This window comes from Mustela nigripes, chromosome 1, assembly GCF_022355385.1.
Source record: "Mustela nigripes isolate SB6536 chromosome 1, MUSNIG.SB6536, whole genome shotgun sequence".
In the NCBI taxonomy this organism is placed as follows: domain Eukaryota; kingdom Metazoa; phylum Chordata; class Mammalia; order Carnivora; family Mustelidae; genus Mustela; species Mustela nigripes.
This window is the reverse complement of record NC_081557.1, coordinates 183700300-183720904: the sequence shown is the minus strand read 5'-3', so window position 1 is coordinate 183720904 and position 20605 is coordinate 183700300. Positions and strand designations below refer to the sequence as shown.

The 20605-nt window shown below is 34.9% G+C and overlaps 1 protein-coding gene across 1 annotated transcript in view; it reads right to left on the bottom strand.

Moving 5' to 3' along the window:
- Positions 1-20605, bottom strand: part of AFG2A (AFG2 AAA ATPase homolog A) — a 327091-nt gene that overhangs the window by 289228 nt on the left and 17258 nt on the right. The gene's annotated exons all lie outside the window — the stretch shown is intronic.

Here is a 20605-nt window from a genome sequence, read left to right as displayed (position 1 = left end):
ATACCCGAACTTGTCCTGGGACACCAGCTAGCTCCATCATGTTAAAGATCTTTTGTCTAAAAGATGGATGCTATGCCTCCATGAATTTTTTTACAAAGATAAAAAGATACTATAACTATCATTTTACTTACTTTCATATATTTGAACTTTTATAGGGAAACAGAAGCATTGGTGCAAAGAGAGCAGACAAACTCCCAAAACAGAAGGTTAGGTATGTTTGACTAGTAAGAAAAAAATGAATACCTCAACGATAGTCAGAAAATCAATCTACAGCAATCTTTCCCAGGAAACTATCAGTGTGAATCTAATATTCACGGAGGACTCGGAGATAGTAAGCTAACCTGCAAAAATGGCTACATAAGAAGAAACTGAAGATACACATTAAAAAAAAAAAATCATTATTTTCTATAGATAATGCCTTAGGTCACCTTACAAACCCCCAGTGGGTTTTTCTGCCTTCCAATATGCTGAAAGATAATTCTTTACATCACTCTAGCATTTCTGCTTATCTTTTGAGCAAAAGCACTGTCTCTGTTCCAGATATATTTTCAAGGATGTTTGTACACATGAAGATAGACTGTCTCCCCTCAAAGCAAACAGCAGACATGCTTACTGTCTGATACAAAAGATTCGGGTTCCCTGAATTCAAGATTCTCCTCCTATAATATCTTGTCTTGAAACAGAAGACACCCAGCCTTCTTCATGTCACTCTGTGAAAAGTGAGGCTCAAGGAACTGGTTCAAATGCTGCTGCTCTGGCTACTTCTGTTGCTATAGTATTCTGGCCTTTGACTATGACCCAGGATTTTTATTTATTTTTTTCTTTTTTAAAGGTCCTATGCCCAACATGGGGCCTGAACTCACAATCCCATGATCAAGAATCACATGCTCCACTGACTGAGCATGCCAGGCACCCCACGACCCAGGAATATTGTATCTTCTGCAAGCACTTGGAAAACTTACTAGCTTGCAAGCAGAGTGTAAAACCTCAGACCCTTCACAACTCTTGACACAAAAATAAAAGTTAATATTAAATTAGGTTGTTTCATTGCCTAATATACCTTTTAGTTAAATGGTACAGTAGCATAAAAAAGAAGCCTAAACGGATAAAACTGCAGTAACTAAAGTGCTGTGTTGTATTAAGGAGCACGTTGGTGGCCCAAAAGAACTTAAGAAATTCCTATAAATCTTACATAAATCGAAGTAATCAAAAGAATCTGACTCTTCTTCATGTTTCAAATGGCTCTCAAGCAATACTGGTCAACATTTTTAATTTAAACCAGATACCTCACTCTTACCAGAACCGAGATACTAAAAACTGAAACAAAGGAAGCAGTCAAATAATTTCCCTGCCACATTTGTGACATGTAATCATAAAGCTTGACAAGAAAGATCACTTATTTTCATGTGAGGAAGGGGTCTGGAAAAAAGACAATATATGGCTAAAGCATTTACAATAAGAATATATTTATAAACTTGCAAAACATCTGTGATTTCAAATGCAAACTACAGAATTTAGAGCTAGACAAAAATTTCCACATCTATGAAGATAGCAAGAAAAAGAGAAGTAATTCCCAAAGACAGAAAAGGAGAAAAAATAAAGACAGGATTTTTTAAAAGTTAAGAAATAGTAAAATAGAAAGACTGATTCTGTGATGAACATATCCAAACGATAGATAACATATATTTACCTACTATTTCTCAAATAAATTTAAAATTAAAAGATGAAAGTGAGCCACTACAGAGCATATGAATCAAGAGTTGAAAAATAAAGGTATGAAGTAAAGTCATTCAAGCTAGTAAAGACAGAAGATTAAATCCAAACACTTTCTTTTGCTCCCTCCCAAGCCCCCACTACTGTGAGTATAAGGGGATTTTTTAAAGAAACAAACCTGGAACAGCATATAGGAAAGATACAATAAAATAACAACAAAAATTTTGGAAACTGAACAGCAAATGAACAAGTAGTAACTGCATATAACTGACCCAGGAAAGCTGACACACTAGCATACAGTGAGAAAATCTGAAAGGAACCAGATTTATGCCAATAGATGCCCCTCCTATTCACCTTACCCACATATAATCAAAAGAGCTCAAAGTTGGATAGCACAAATCACTTCTGGGAAAAAAAAAAAATAGAAAAATCGGGTTAGAAATAAAAAGTGGAAGTTTCAGAGAGAAGTCTGTTAGGAAGAAGTTAGCTCCTCAAGATCCCCTCCCTAATTGCATGGAGTCAGATGACGTTTCCTGTATCCTATTTCTAAAGATGTCTTCTCTTAGTAAGTAACACAAACCATTTCTGAATTGAGGGGACACAAAGCACAGCTACAGACAAGGGAATCATACCGAATAGAGAAATTAGTAAGACTCCCCACCTCTTCCACTCTGCTCTTCCCTGCTGCTCCCAGAGTTTACTATCAAGATACACCTGCCACATAGGAAGCTAAGATCCTTCTCACAGAAAGGTATCAGCCCGACTAAGAATACCAACAAGTTCCTTCACCCAAGGAAAGGGCCCATGCAGCACTCACTACATGAAAGACCACAAGCTCAGAGTACCTAATCAACTTTTAGGAGCTCCACTTTCAAATATGAGAAAACACCCAAAGATCACTAGATATCTAAGAATGCCTTCTAAGCACTATAATAAGAAACAAAGTATACAGACCAAAAAAAAAAAAAAAACAGCACCCTAAAAGAACCAGCAATAATGTAAGAAGAAACAAATACAAGAGCGGTAGTGCCCTGAAAGGACTGCAAGCCAACTGCGACCCAGAGAAAGGCTGGCAAGGTTTTGCCTTCCTTCCCCAATAAAACCAAAAACTAGCCTTTAAATAGAAGTAAAGAATATGCTCAAGATTAGCTTCTAATGAAGTAATAGGATCAACAAGAGATGCTGAGCAGAGGCTGAGATAACCCCGGAGCCCACTAGGACCATGTAGAGGTAGCAAGGAAGGGAGCATGCAGTTAGTATGAAAGAGTACACAAAACACTCTACTACTTTCTTGTAATTATCTCCCTTTTCTGTTCATTTCTGCCCAATCTGTATTAAATATTTCTGTTTTCTAGGGCCTATTATTTTTTAATGACAATGCCTGGCTCATTATTTTTCAACCTTTCCTCATTTTTAATTTAAGAATTTCAGGTTATAAGTTCCCCTATAAGCATTGCTTTATCTATATATCCATAAATTTTGATATATCTGCATTGTTTAATACTAAACAGCTTTTCATTTGCATATTATAATTCAACCAATGAGTTATTTAGAGTTTTCTAATTTCCAAACTATGAAATTTTCTAACTTATTAATTTTTAACTTAAATGCATTTTGGTCAGAGAATAAGGTGTAATAAATGAATACATTCATAAATGTTGAATTAAATGAATTCATAAATGTTCTTTGTATGCTTCAACATATACGTTGCTGGTTCCAGCATTCTAAACATATATCCATTAGGTCAAGTTTTTTTATTTTGTCATTCAAATCTTCTCTATCCTCAACACCACTGACAAAGATGCATTAAAATTCTCTCACTAGGGGCACCTGGGTGGCTCAGTGGGTTAAGCCTCTGCCTTCAGCTCAGGTCATGATCTCAGGTTTCTGGGATCAAGCCCCCGCATCGGGCTCTCTGCTCAGCGGGGAGCCTGCTTCCTCCTCTCTCTCTGCCTGCCTGTCTGCCTACTTGTGATCTCTATCTGTCGAATAAATAAATAAAATCTTTAAAAAAAAAATTATCTCACTAAAATTCTGTTCTGTTCATTTCTGTTCTGTTCATTTTTCCTTGTAGATACAGAAAGTTTGCTTTATAGATTTCACAGCGACCTTTAAAATAGTTATGCCTTCCCAACGAACGGAAAGAATATGCAGTACTCATCTTTATCAGCGGGGATGTTTTTTGCCTTAAAGTCACTTGGTCTAACATTAACATGACTGTAGTTTAATCCCTACCTTCTTTTCTTGGGTTTTTTCACACTGATTTTTTTGTTTTGTTCTTTTTACATTCCATTTTGCCTTCTACTAGCTTTGAAGGTATATGCTCTTTTTCTATTATTTTAGTAATTATACTGGAAATGTTAATGCATGTATTTACATGAACAGAGCATAGTGAATCAAAGTAAAGTCAATCATGAGGCTGTCAGGAAATTAATAGGAAAAGTCAGTGAAATAGATATTATTCTACTGCACAGAGGGTTTTTAACATCTAGGAAGAACATCTGTTTGTTTCTAAAATCTTTATTTTGTCTGTAGTTACCTCTGATCTCTGTATTTTATCTGTATCTTTTTAAAAATATTTTTAAAAAAGATTTTATTTATTTATCTGTCAGAGAGAGAGAAAAAGAGAGCACAAGCAGGGGGAGCGGCAAGCAGAGAGAGAAGTGGGCTCCCCACTAAGCAAGGAACCCAATGTGGTACTCAATCTCAGGACCCTGGGATCATGACCTGAGCTGAAGGCAGCCACTTGGCCACCCAGGTGTCCTTTCATTTGTATCTTCTTTTTTTTTTCACCAAAAATATCAACAGTATGCTCCTGTCTCTTGAATAGACAGACCTTCTTCTGACTTTATAATCTTAAAAGTCTTTCCAAAGAATGAATTTTTTTTTTATCTTTGTTGTTCTGTTCTCTATTCCATTAAATCTAACCTTATATTTTTAGTTTCCCTCCTCTTGGGTTTATTCTATTAATTTCTTCCAAATACTCAAGCTGAGTACAATTATTTTTAACCCTTCTTCTTAATAAATTTGTTATGATTTCATCTTAGAGAATATTTAAAACATAATTTTACTATTCTATTCTTAATATCTAATTTACCATATGATGTCTTTTATAGCTCAGAGAGATTATTTAAGTATTATCTGATTTAGTTTTCAATTGTACTACTTATTAAATTACTGACACTTAGCTTGAAAATCATGCTTCTATACCTAGCTCCAGGGCTGACACTGCAAACTACTTTTTTGTTCCATGGTAGACTTTGCCAATGATAGAGCAAATCTCTAGAGGAAGACAGCAAAGCTGAAAAGGAAGAAAGGGACTTGATGTCCCACAGACTTCCTATCCGTTTGCTATTCCTGTGACCATCATTCTACCAATACCAGCACAAACCTAGCAGTGCTACCTTCTCAGAAGACTGAGTTAGCCTTCAGAGTATCAGGTTGCTGCTCCTCAAAAGTCTGAGTTACAGCCCATCTCCTAGGTTTTAATAATTTCGACCTTTTTCCCTTTGTATTCTCAGCCTCAGCAGTGATACTCCTTCCTGTAGTTGCTACCTTCCTTTCAATTACCTAGTTCACAATTTTATAATTGGTTATCAATTCTTTAAATGAAATTTTCTCTGTAAAAGTAACAGGTATAGGTTCTATCTCCTAACTCGATCATGACAGGAATAACAATCCCAGGAGATTTTTTTAGAATTATCCTTTTTCTCTTTCCTGATTTATACATATTGACTGAAGTTTTTAGTAAGTAAGAGCAAAATCACTCAAACATTTTAGGAGGATAATGTAACTTGACTCCCCAAATCCAAATCTGAACAAGAAAAAAATGTTTTTCACTTATGGGTATGGGGAAAAGTTCCAAATAAAATATTAGTTAACTAAATCTAATAGTGTATTAAAAAATCCATATATTTACAAAGAGTTTATCTCCAAAATAAAAAGCCAGTTCATCAGAAAAACTATAAACTCACCGCACTCACTAAATTGAGAATTATTATTTTTATTGATATAGAAAGATATAGAAAAAATAAGATATAGAAGATATAGAAAAAATATATTTAAGATTCGACATCTGCTTATAATGATAAAAATAATTTTAAATGCTCTTAGCAAAGTGTATTTGATTAATATTCTATTCCAGAAATTTTTAACAAACATTACACTTAATGAAAAGACTATATGCACTCTCTAAATTGGCAAAAAAACAAAGATGCCACTATTACTATGAATGGATAATCTAATCCTGGAGGTCCTGGCTACTAAGAATATAAAAAGTAAAAGTGAGAAAAAGGTAAAAGGATAGAAAGAGACTAAACTTCCATTATTTGCACATGACAATCACCCACCCAGAAAAGCCAAAAAGATCAGAAGAAAACTAGTAGAATTAATAAGAGTTAAACAAGGCTTAAGACCGACAAAAAAATTATTAATATAAATCTTCTCTACACCAAGAAGAGCAAATTTAAAATACAATTAAAAAAAAGAAAAGACGGGGGGCCTGGGTGGCTCAGTGGGTAAAGCCTCCACCTTCGGCTCAGGTCATGATCCCAGGGTCCTGGGATTGAGCCCCGCAATGGGCTCTCTGCTCAGCAGGGAGCCTGCTTCCTCCTCTCTCTCTGCCTGCCTCTCTGCCTACTTGTGATCTCTGTCTGTCAAATAAATAAATAAAATCTTTAAAAAAAAAAAAGACACCATTTGCTATAATCACAAAATTGATAAATTAGCTAGGAATTAACCTAATCAAAAACATTTAAGACCTCTATGAAGACATTTTAATAAAGAGAAAAATATGAATCAACAGTGAAATTCCAGGTTCTTGAATGGGAAGACAATACTATAAAAATGTCTGTTACATTCAAAACACTATTTATGTTCAATGTAATTCCAATCAAAATACCAATTGTATATTTTTGGTAAATCAGAATAAACTTTCTCTAAAAATAGTATTGAGGAATAAAGATCTATACATAGCTAAGTCAACAATAATGCAAGTAAATAGATAGGATTTATCTTACCATATAGTAAGATATATTGTAATTAGTACTATTAAAAATAGCATGTAAAAGTCATAAAACCAAAGAGACCACAACAGGACACAGGGTTCAGAGACAGATCCATATGTATATAAATTTAATACACAATAAACCTCTGATAATCTATCATAAATCAGTGAAGAAAGCATAGAATATTTAGTAGTTGGTAACTGAATAATAGGAAAATTGATTCATTGTGTGGATCCGGAGGCACTGGGTCTCTAATGAATTATCCATGTAGACAACATTTCATACGTGTTGTCTCAACTCATTGCTGGAGGAATTAAACATGTCCTATATGACGCCACTGGGAGAGAACTCTTAGAAATCTGTACCAGGTTTCCTCCACACTTTGCCCCATGTGCCTTTTCCCTTTGTTGACTCTACCATGTATCCTTTGCATTATAATGAATCACAGCAGTCAATATAACTACATGCTAAGTTTTGTGACTCCTCCTGGTGAAGCATCAAACTTAGGCATGGTCATAGAGACCCCATATATATAGACAAATATAAATGAATGACAACTGTATAAAACAACAATGTTTGGGAATAAAGAGAATCGAAGTATTCCCAAAGTTTTTGTACTATTCTTGCATTAATCTCTAATAAGCCAAGGAGACATAATATGATATGTAGGATAACCACTGAAAAACAAGTTAAAATGTGTAATGAAAAAGATAACAGGAGGGAGATAAAATAATAAAAATACCTGCCTATTGCAAGAGAAGGCAAGAAAACAAAGAGGGGGGAGCATAGAAAAGGTGGGACAAACTGAAAGAAGGCAGATTAAATCTAAGTATTTAAGATATCACCCAAATTTAAATGTATTATGTATGTGAATTAAGACTGACAGCACAGATGGATTAAAAAATACCCTGTCCCAAAATAAACAAATAAAACCCAAATTTGTGCCATTTATAAAAGATGTATTCTAAAAATACAAAGATGGAAAGATTGAAAGTAAAAGAATAGAGAAGGGCAGTGTCTGGGTGGCTCAGTTGGTTAACGGGCTGCCTTTAGCTCAGGTCATGGTCCAAGGGTTCTGGAATCAGGCCCTACATCAGGCTCCAGGTTCAGTGGGGACTCTGCCTCTCTCCCCTGCTCATGCTCATTCTCTCTCTGTCTCTCAAATAAATAAATAAAATCTTGAAAAAAAAATAGAGAAAAAACTACCATGCAAACATAAACAAAAATAAAACAGTGCTCCTATATAGACTATCAAATAGACTTTAAGCAAGAGGTATTACTAAACATTTCAGGATAATAAAAGGGTCAATCTACCAAGACTATATAAAATTCTATATTAATACATGCCTAGTAACAAAAGTCTCATGACATAAAAAGCAAAATTAAGTAGAACTGAAAAGAAAAATAGACAAATGAGCAACTCAACTTACAGATTTTAACATATTTCCCATATACATTTATAAATACATAAATATACATATCTACAGAAGGTATAAAAACAAAATTAGCCCATTTATCCTAATTGGCATATATTTTTAAAAAAATCTAAAATAATAAAATATCAGTGCTCTCAAGTGTATCTGGAAGATATACCAAAACTGACGTATGCTGAGACACAAAATAACTGTCTGTATATTTTAAGTAGAGAAATCAAAGTATATGTTCTGGGACCACAGTAACAATTAATATCAAAATCAGTAACAAAAAGACACCAAAAAATACATTAAACATTTGGAAATTAATTAATTTCCAAATAATTCATGGGTCAAAGAAAAAATCCAATAAAACATTATAATTTTTAAAAACTAGAATAAAAATGAAAATATAACATGAGAATTTGTGATGTGCTGTTAAAGCTGTACTAAAAACACAGTGCCAGGCATAATGCACATATTAGAAAAGAAAAAGGGCTGACAGTCAATGAGATACTCATCCTATAAAATGAACAATAAAATATACCAAAAGAGAAAAATAGCAGGAGGGAAACAATGAAGAAGTTAATGAAATAGAAAACAAACATACAATTTTAAAAAATTGTATTTTTTAAAATTGTATTAAAAAAATTATAAATTAAAGCCAAAGTTGTATTCCCTGAAAAGGCTAATAAAACATATAAACCTTTGGCCAGATGAATCAGGACATGGTTTCACCAGTGTGAGAAAAGACACATTATCAATATTAAGAATGAAAAATAAGACATCACTACAGAACCTACAGATATTGAAAAGCCAGTAACAGAATACCTGGAATAACCTTGAGCAAATAATTTGAAAATTTACATGAAATGAAGAAATTTCTAGGAGAAAAAAGCTTATCAGAACTACAAACAAAAGAGTACGTAACTGAACATTCCAAAAGCTATTAAATAAATTTATTCTGTAATTAAAACTTTTCTCACAGACAAAATTCCAAACACAAATGGCTTCATTGGAAAATATTATGAAGTATTTAAGGATGACTAGAACACTAAGCTTATAAAAACTCTTCCAGAGAAAAATAAAAGCCAGAACAATTCCCAAGTTGACTCATAAGGCCAGCATAGCCATGTTCCTCAAATCTTAAGAGTACATTACAAGTAAACAAAATTGTAAGTGAAACTCTCTCATGAACATACATGCAAATATCCCAAACAAAATATCCATAAAAACATAAATAAAGGATTATACATCAGGACAAAATGATTATGTTCCAAGAATATGAAGTTGTTTTCACATGTGAAAAAAATCAATGAACATCATTCTCCACGTTATTAGAAAATAACAATATGATTATCTCAAAAGACACAGGTAAAAAAATCAACAGTTAGTTACAAAAACCAAACAGGACTAGATGGAAATTCTTTACTAGAGTAGCTACAAAAAACAGAGAGTGAATATATTTCTTAACTACAAAATATTAGAAACTTTCTCCCTAGGATCAGGAATGAGATAAGAATAATTTATTACTTACACTAAAGATGATATTAAAAATCTTAGCCAGTGCAATAAGGCACAAAAAGAAATAGGGGTGCCTGGGTAGTTTAGTCGTTAAGCGTCTGCCTTCGGCTCAGGCTATGATCCTAGGGTGCTGAGATGGAGCCCTGCATCAGACTCCCTACTTGGCGGGAAGCCTGCTTCTCCCTCTCCCACTCCCACGCCCCACCCCCCCGGCTTATGTTTCCTCTCTTGCTGTGTCTCTCTCAAATAAATAAATAAGATCTTTTAAAAAATAAATAAGTGGGACGCCTGCGTGGCTCAGTTGGTTGGACGACTGCCTTCGGCTCAGGTCATGATCCTGGAGTCCCAGGATCGAGTCCCGCATCGGACTCCCAGCTCCATGGGGAGTCTGCTTCTCTCTCTGACCTTCTCCTCGTTCATGCTCTCTTTCACTGTCTCTCTCTCAAGTAAATAAATAAAATCTTTAAAAAATAAATAAATAAATAAATAAATAATAAGCATAGAGATTAAGAGGGATAAAATAAAACTCATTATCAGTAGACTGAACACATGTAAAGCTATAACATAATTATATACATAGAAAACTCAAAGAATCTACATATACACTATTAAGACTAATAAGTGAATTTAGCAAGACAGGCAGACACAAAGTCAATACACAAAAATTTACTTTCCCTAGGTAACAGTGAAAGAACAAAACAGAACTATGAGGTAAATTTTTCTTTTTTTCCTTTTCTTAAAGATTTTATTTATTTATTTGAGAGAGAGAGACAGAGCAAGAGAGGGAACACAAGCAGGGGGAGTGGGAGAGGAAGAAAAGAAAGCTTCCTGCCGAGCAGGGAGCCTGAAGCAGGGCTCGATCCCAGGACCCTGGGATCATGACCCAAGCTGAAGGCAGACATTTAATGACTGAGCCACCCAGATGCCCCTATGAAGTAAAATTTTAAAAGATGCCACTTATAACCATATTCAAAAAACCCTACATACCTAAGAATAAATATAATGAACATCATGCAAGGCTTCTTCACAAAAAACTTTGAGAGAAATTGAAGACCTAAAATAAGTGAGGGGATCTACCATATTCATGGACTGCAAAGATGTCAACTTTCTAATTCTCCCCAAATTGATCAAGAGACTTAAAAATTCTAATCGAAATCCAGTTTGGTGTGGGGGTAGCCTACCAAGCTAATTTTTTTTGAAGATTTATTTATTTGAGAAAGAGAGACAGATAGAGACAGAAAGTGAGTGTGGGGGAATACAAGGAGAGAGAAACCCAAGCAGCCAAGCTGATTTCCATCTAACACTATGCCATACCTGCATTACTTACTTGCCAATTCAGTTACAGTTCATATTAAAATAAGGCAACTATTAAAATATTATATCATGAATTTACTTATTATATCATATATTCACAGAAAATATACATCCATCAACCACAAGTTACCCCTTCACAGGCACTCTTCTTCAATTTTAATTAATCTAGTCGCTCATTCAAAATATTCATTCACCAACTACCTCCTAAGCATAATTTATTCAACAAATATATTGAGCTCTTTCATGTAAGAGTTCACAAGAGCAACAAGCAGATAAGCCTCTCATAGTCTAACAGTCTAATAGAGAAGACACATAATAACAACTATTATAAACTGTGTGGAGCAGTATGAGTGGAAAGAACAAAGAGGTACAAAAACACATCAGGGATATCTAACCCAGTTTTGTGGGATTAGTAACAGTTCAGACATAGACAACATTCAGAGAAATCATTTAGTATATTCTTCTATTTCACAAATGAAGAGAGACTAAAATGTGGGTCCAACCTCATTACCTCAATACGCAGACCTGAAAATGAGCTGATGTTAAACTGTTAACGTAAGAATTGAGGTCACAGAGGCTACAGAGTATTCAAGGCAGAGGGAATACTATACACGAAACCCAGGGACAAGAATGAGCATAACTTTAGAGATTATAAGGCCCTGTAGAACAATAAAAGACAAAATCTCTGACCTTAAAATAATTCACACCTAGAAATATAAAAAAAGTGGTTTAAATAAACCTAAATCCATCTTTATTAATTTGTTTGCAGATATTTAAGACAACATGCCGTACTGTCAGAAATGGAAAAAAAAAATGTGGAAAATAATAAATTTGCAAAAGCTATAAAAACTTAAGAGATCCATGAAATTCCTGCCATAGGCCTTCCAATTCTTTCGCAATCTAATGTTCCATGACTCTAACTCTATATAGAGCTACTTACTGTATTTTACACAAATGCTTTTTGAAAATAATGTACAAGTTGAAACAGAATTTACATGAATTAAATGTTAAATGTATATCTGAGGTTGCAAAACTTAAACATCTCTAGAGCTATCATATTAATGCAACCAATTCTCTGTGGTCATAGGTCTGCCACTAGCGTGAGTGTCACTTTACATAAAACTTAGCTTCTAGGTCATATGTTATCTCACTTACTAAATGGAAAAAATAAAATATACTTTATCCAAATTATTTTTTCAGCTTTAAAATTCTATGATGCTAAGCTTAAATGACTGGACATCAACCATTCCTAATGAGGCCATACTAGAATCTATGACAAGAAATTAAATTTTTTAAAATACATGTATTTTTATGAACCAGTAGAACACAATTAACTAAAGGAGCAATTGGACACATGTACACCATCAGCGAATATAGCTTAGGGCAAGCAATCTATGACATTTCTTTTTCACAAAAACAGAAGCAGTACATCTATGTTCTTAAAAAACACAACTTTGAGACCAAAAAACAGGTGTAGTTAATTAAATAATAAATTTGTCATTTTGTTTTAATTATTTTATTTTCCAATGCTCTTAAAAGTTTGAGAATGGAAAACAAGACACAATGAAGAAAAGTCAAAATGCCTCAGGCAAGCCTAATGCCAACACATTCTTTCCAGTCTAAAACATGTTCCCCCTCAAGCTCTGCATCACTATCCAGAGATAATCACATCCGGATAAGAGCAATTACTCTAAATTCATGTTCTTTAAAACCATCTGCTCCAAATTCAATCAACAAACATCATCTTGCCCTACACATATGGAATCCAACAATTTTATACACAGTGCTTACTAAATAAAATTATTTTTGAGACTGCAATTAAGTTCCTTCACTGGAAACTAACAATGAACTTAGACTGATCACAGAAATAATAATGCTTTTTAGAATATTACCTACCCTACAGACATTTAGTTATATGACAAAGTAACGTGAAACATGGCATCTGGATGTCAGATTTAAATTATAAAAGTTAAGCGTAAAATTTCCTCAGGCACATGAAGACTGAAAGCAACTATAATAAATCTAAATCTTTTTCAAAATACATTTTCTTCAAAATATCCAAACTATAGAAAATTTCTATTTTATCTGGAATCTTTACTCTCCCTCAACTCAATATTAAGTACAGAAAAGGTGATAAGTATTACTTGATATATCACTGAGAGAGTTCCATTTCTCACTGCGTTAATAGAAATCAAATAAATACCCTCAAAGAGGGTATTGTGGCTCTTGTTTTATTTACACTTAAAGTGATTGGTGTAACATAAGCTGATAACAGAAGCCAGGTCTATTCTGAAGCCACTATTACTTTCAAAGTTGCTTTTAAAAGTAATGGGACTAGACAGGGTGCCTGGGTGGCTCAGTGGGTTAAAGCCTCTGCCTTAGGCAAAGGTCATGATCCCAGGGTCCTGGGATCCAGCCCCGCATTCTGCTCGGCAGAAAGCCTGCCCCCCCTTCCTCTCTCTCTGCCTGCCTCTCTGCCTACTTGTGAGCTCTGTCAAAAAAAAAAAAAAAATCTTAAAAAAAAAAAGTAATGGGACTAAAGAAGGAATACTGGTCTTAAGACCTGAACGCTGGGCCAAGGAAATGTAGTAATGATTTCTGAGAGAGTCTTCTAGTTCTAAAACATCAAGATTAATTCACTTCACCAGTCCCAGGTTTAACAAACTTTCCTAAAAATACTGTGTTCAGTTAAATTTTTAATATCAAATTATTTACTTAATTGGCTTATCAACGTTATAACCTGTTGGGTTAAAAAAAAAAAAAAAAAAAAAAAGAGAGAGAGATAGTGGACTACAGCACAATTCTTAAGCCAAGACAGGCTGAAGATTTATGGCTTGGTGGACTAGAGCAAGGCCCAGGTCGGAGAAGAGGAACCAGAAAAATAATGATGGAATATAACCTGAGATGAGGAGGAAAAGGGGGCACAGATGTGGCAAAGGCAGAGGGGAGGCCAACTATATTCAGGACTCTTTTATGGAAGGTACAAAACTCTAAACTGAAAAAGTAATTCACAAGCACTATTTCTGTTTCTCCACTTTTAATCACCCTTCAATTTATCACAGTCTAGCAGCTAGCCACAGGACCCCACTAGAACTACTCTCTTACAAGGCCCCCATTTCCCAGGTAAGAAACTAAGCAATCGATATCACTGTGGTCTCTAATATTGTTGATCCTAGCTCCACTACTTATTCTCTATGTGAGGTTAGGAAAATTCCTTAACCTCTCCGACCTAAGTTTCCTCACCTATAGAATGAAAATAACCTTATAAGGGTTGTGGTGAGTAAAAAATGCATTAATATGTATAAGGCACTTCAAGCAATGGCTAACACATTGGATTAGTGGTAACTAACACAAAATTAAGTCTAATTGCTTCCTCTCTGCAATCTTCTCCCATTTGAGTCACCACTTTCTTTCAGTTCTTTTCCCAACTCCTGGCCACTCCCCAGTCTCCTATACCAGATCTTTTCTAACAAGTCAACCACTGAATGGTGGTATTCCCCAGGACCCCTCTACTCTCCTTACCAGCATTCTAAAACCTCCCTGATCACTCACAAACACCTAAAACACACACAGGTACCATGATTACCTGTTACTCTGCAGTACTTGCCTGGGCACTCTGAGCTCTAAGACAGGGTCCAAGTCTTTCTTGTTCACTGAGGCAGCCCCAGCACCCAGAGCAGTCTCTGGCTCAATAAATGAATAAATGTCTGAATTTCACTCACGCTAAGTGATTTCATTCATTTCAATGGCTTCAGTCACAACCTAACTGTTGACCACTCCCAAGTTCCTATCTCTAACCAAAACTCTCCTCATCTCCAAAGTCTGCAGTTCAAAGTTCTGAACTTCAGACAATGTAAGGATAAGAAAGGGTGGGGCATGGAAGACAGACTGGGCAGGAAGCAAGTAACACCACAGTCCAGACAAGAGCATGGAAACAGTTAAAATTTTTTTTTAAAGCTCAAATTCTGAATAAATTTTGAAAATGAAACTGACAGGATCTGATAAAGAATTTTAAAAAAATAAAAAATAGCTCTTAGAAATAACTTACTTAGACAGACTGATTTTTTTTATTTCTGTGATTGCTTTAATTAGGAAGAAAACCTTTCCTCAAGTTTCCTACTTTTATAGTCTTGGCAAGGCAACTCGGAAAAGTTTCCACTAGTGAAGTAAATCCATTACCGAGAGCTTAAACAGAATCAAAACTATCACCTGTTTTTCTGAAACAAACCATTCGGCTCCACTCATTTCAAATGATGAGCAAAAGTAATATTAAGATACCCAATTCACTGACAAAAAAAAAAAAATTATACCTCTTATAAAAAATAATCAGTATTTATGCAGTGTCATTCATAACATCATAAATAAAACTATCACTACATTTCATAATTACAAAACAGAGGAGAAAATTCATTGTTTCATGAGATTTTACACTGCATAATTACTGCTTATTTACCAAGCTACAATAATGAATAAAGATATGATCCGTTACAAAATGCATTACTTAGAGTGATGATCATGACACACTGATTTAATTTTGTTGCTCTACTGCAGGCCTGCAGCAGACTCACATAGGGATGGGGAGAGGGAAGAGACCATGACCCTGCCTATGTATGACATGAGAGCTTCCAAGTTCAGCAAGAAAATCTGTCAGGGAGGAGCACCCCAAAACAAGTACTATCAAATTATCTACAGTTTGCATTTGTTGCAGACTTTTACTGATACAAATTCAGGAAAAATTACTTCTCCAGCAAGGTAAAGGACCCTGACAGCTTCCCTAACACCTCCTGTACTAGGATAACCAAGAATACTTCATAAAATACCAGTACTGCCAAAATTCAAATAAGCATCCACCAGAGGAATAAACAAATACACACAAAATATGAATTTTTTTTTAAAAGAGAGAAAGTGACAATATGAGATTCTGTATAAATCATGACTACTGCAGCCATATTACATTTTTAAACGTCGTAAGAACTCTTAAAAAAATATGGTATCCCTGGTTAGCGGGTGAGGAAACAGAATTCTAGAAATTAAATGAGTAGTGTAGCATTTGAATCTACAGCTCATAGCTCATCATAAGCTTTCCACAAAACACCATCACTTCCCTGAACTTCACTTAAAAATACTGCATTTTTGCAGAATCAATATTTTAATTCTAACTTAGAAAACATTAGCAGAATTCAAAAAATGGTGGAAAATTTTAGAAAAATCCTTTCATAAGAGCTGGACTGTTGCATACTTCGTACATAGTAGATCTTCCATAAATTCCTGTTAAAATAAGCTAGTGAAGGGTGGGAGAGGGGAATAAAAGATAAAAATAACTCAGAATTCTGGTATAAGACAGATCAAATTTTCCACCTGAAAAAAAGTTATGTTATAGTAATTAGACTCAGTATTGTGACCAGCCCCACTTAACAGTAATAATGACAAAATCATTGTTTAAATAAGACTTTTAATTTTTCCTGTATGTGATGCTATCTTATCAATGCCCAAATATTTGGTATGAACATGCTGAAATGATGTGTAATCAACAAGGATGCTAAAGATAAATTCTTAGAATGTGAAGCAAGTACTTCCTTTCACTGTAAACAAAATGACTGAGTGAGTCCACTTCTTAAAGAAATCAAGTTCTATTTATATTCACTCTCCTGAAATGGCACAGGCAGCCTTAGAAGGATAAGTTTATAATAAATCCCTATATTTGGAAAACATTGTTGCTAAGCATCTTCTAACATTCAGCAGAGTTTATATAACTCATGTCTCTGCTACATAATTAACATTTCATGTTTTCCAAAAAAGTGTGGTATGCTTATCTATCCTGTTAATTTAAAACATTATAAATTTTGAAGGAATTAATAAAAGGCTATGCAACTAATTAATTAGAAAGGCAGACTAAATCCCAGGAAGAATACAAATACAGTTATTAAATGTCAGGATGTGTCTGAGTTGAGCTTGTAAACAACTTGTCCACTTGAGATAAAACATTTCAAAATGCAGCTGCTCTTTGCTTAAAAAGGTGAGCTACAAAACATTAGGCTTTTGGACAAGTCACAACATATCACACCACACTCTAGCTCAAAAATTAATGATTAAAAAAAATAACATTTGAAAATAACTTTCACACCCAACTCTCAACATTAAACATTATATCTGCTCAGATAAAAGACCCAAGTGTTGAAAGTAACAGTATTGTAGTATTTCCAATTTTCACATTCATATGGAAACAAGTTAAAAGATACAGAAAATATTTAGTAACATTGGAATAAAAGATTAGAAAAATTGAGATAAGCACAATTGTACTACAAGTGTAGTATGACTCTCACAAACTATGGAATAGATTGTAAGCCTTCTAGACTCTGAAAAAGCATGCACAAACAAATATATTCGATAGGGACTTTGATCTTTTGTATTAGTATCCCACAAACAACCATTAGATTACAAAAAAATGGGAAACATAATCCACTTAGGTTATATGAAATTCTGAATCACTTCAATGTATGCTATTATTAGACATCTGTGTCCCACCCTTTGTTAAAAAGGGCAAGGTTGCTCTGACTAGAGGGCAGTCCAGGAAGAAGGAAAACCATCAGACAGTCAATGCACAAAAAACTCAAAGAACACACAGGTCCACAAATCTTAAGCAAGCAAATGTTCTAGGAAAAACATATGTCTATATTTTTATCTGTATGCTTGTTAATTCTCAATTGTTTCCTTAATTGTGGCTTTCCTATCTTTCAGAATTATTTTTAAGTTTTATTCAGAACCATTATACGGTAATGTACCTCCAAGACAAACCTAAACACTTACTTTCCTAGGAGAGTTGAATGACTATAGTTCAGAATAGTACATTACTGTCACATAAAAACTCTGGGAAAAACTCAACACCATCAGAGGATGGCAGAGATTTACAGTCTCTAAATTTATCCAGTTATTTAAATCCGTTACAGAGTCTCCAAAAATTAGGGTTTGTGGGCCAAGATCACTGCTTCTCCAAATATAGCCCCTGCACCTAAAGCACTGGTATCTCCCATAACATGATAGAAACGCGAATCCTTGGGTCCCACCTGGACTTAACGAACCAGTAGGATGGGGCCCAGAATTGTGTTTTAACAAGCTCTACAAGTACTTCTTAGGTTTAAACTGGAGAACTACTGGCCTAAACCAGTAATTTAGAAAATTTGCTCACAGGCAACTGCAAGACTGGCTGCTTCAAAATCAGCTGGGAAACATAAATACTGGCTCCAGTTCCCTACTTCCCTTAATTAATATGAAGAGGGAATGTGCGTGTAGCTTCCCAGGAGAACCTGATGTATGACATTTAAGAACCAATGTCCTAAGTTAGTGGCTCTCAAAGTGTGGTACCCAAAACAATAGCATCAGCTGGGAACTTGTCAGGATTCACAAGCAGCGGCCAAGACTGAATCAGCAACTCTGGGAGGTGGAGCTCACCCAGCAATCTGTTTTACTGAGTTCTGCAGGTGATTCTGATACATGATAAAGTCTGAGAACCTCTTCTCAAAATGATCCACCCTGAATTGAGAACATATGAAATGAATGTGGATTTCATGGAGAAGAATAAATAATAGAGACAGAATTGATTTGTATACTCAGAAATATATCTCCTGGAGCTAGACTACCTCACTGTCCTCACAAATCTGGAAGTTAAAGTGCCTTCCTTCCCAGATATGCCAGTGGACATTCTCAAGCTGTAAACACAGCACAACTGGTTAACACTGAAAACACCTCCTGAAAAGCACTGGTTTTAAACAAAATACAAAGTCTACAGTCAGAGCCATGGCTGAGAAATCTTGTCAGTGGAAAGCTAAAAATGGACTGGAATGTTCAAAAAAAAAGAAAAATAGCAGCAGTGATTTAGGCATCACAAAACACTAATACCTTATTTACTGCTACCTATAAAGGTAGCAAGAACCACTTGGAGTTGTTTCCTCAACACAGACAGGGACTTGTGAAGGCAACAGAGGAGAGAGAGAGAGATGAATCTCACTAGGGGTTTAAAAACAAAACTGATTCAACTTTCAGGTTAATAAACATTTTTATTGATCTGTAGGGGCCGTGGGGTAGTAATTAGTCTGATTATGTCTCCCAGCTTTCACATGTATTTCTCAGATCAAATATTTATTGAGCACTTACTACGTGCCAGAAGTTATTACTGCTACTTCCAAATATTAAGATATTACCATGATTCTTTTTTAAAAAACAGTGATTCTAACTTTGTGTATAATTCTAAGGTCAATGTAATGATTGCAACTGCTTCTACTTACCCAAGAAAACTTAACATGCTTAAAACAACAACTGGCAACAATTCAAACTTCCCTAAGTGGTCATTTTAAAAGACAGAGACGCATTCCAATTATTTTCTAATTGCCCCTATAAATTTAAGTAGGATGCAATATTAAGTGCTCAATTCTTTTTATTTATACCTAGGAGATTAGTTCAAATTTACCACAGAGCTGAGTTTATTCTTCCTATGCTCAATACACCCATCATAATATATGGAGATATCTCTGTGTGTTCAATATGTAGGATACACTTGTGCCTATTCTATAGAATTTGGAATGTAATTCTTTTTTTTTTTTAACATTTATTTGTCAGAGAGAACAAGAGAGAGCACGAGCAGGCAGAGCAGCAGAGGGAGAGGGAGAAGCAGACCCCTCCCCCTACCCAGAGTAGGAAGCCCGACTTGGGGCTCGATCCCAGGACCCTGGGATCATGACATGAGCTAAAGGCAGTTGCTTAACGAACTGAGACACCCAGGTATGTCTGGGTGTCTGAAATATAATTCTACTATTTTTAATGCTTATTGAGTTTTAGAGTTGGTTTATCTTTCCTTTTGAGTTGCACTATTGCCAAATTTATAATTTACTCATGTCAAGTCTATAGGCAGAAATTATAAATTTGTTTCAATGAGAAAATGCAATTTATTTCACAATTAACATGAGTCTGCTTTGTGGCATTATCTCTAAGAACGCTGTGGGAGAAAGCCCTGACTAGTCACTTAAGTTATTCAGAAAAACAGGTACAAAAGAGAACAAAATAAAGGGCAGGAAGGCCAGGTGTATGAAGAAGGTAGCTGATGAGGCCAGGTCACATTTAGTAAATAACTTGGGTATTTGTTTTCCTCTTTCCTTTTTCTAATCCTTCCTATCCTTTTTTTAAATCTCCCCCTTTCTTTCTCATCCTCCCTTATATCTAGGGAATGTCATACTTACAAGGGCACTTACATATCATCTGCAAAAACCACCTAAATCTACCCATAGAGAAAACTAGGGCCCAGATAAGGCAAAGAACATGTCCAAGGATCACAAGCCTGATTTTAAAAGCGGGTCTGTCCAACTCCACTTTTCCATTTTCTACTGCATTCTCTACTTCTTTAGAAAAATGCCTTGCAAAAAATTCTAGTGCACTGTTCTTAAACTGTATTCTGCTATATATATGGAATGATGCTACATAACACAACATATGTAAGTATTTAAGACAGTATACACAAAACCACATACTTTCCTTACTGGACACTTTAATTATAATGCTAACCTTTTTAAAAACTATGTTCTCATAAACCAATTCATTGCTAGACTAGAGGAAAAAAGATCAGTTCAATATTGATAATCTGATATT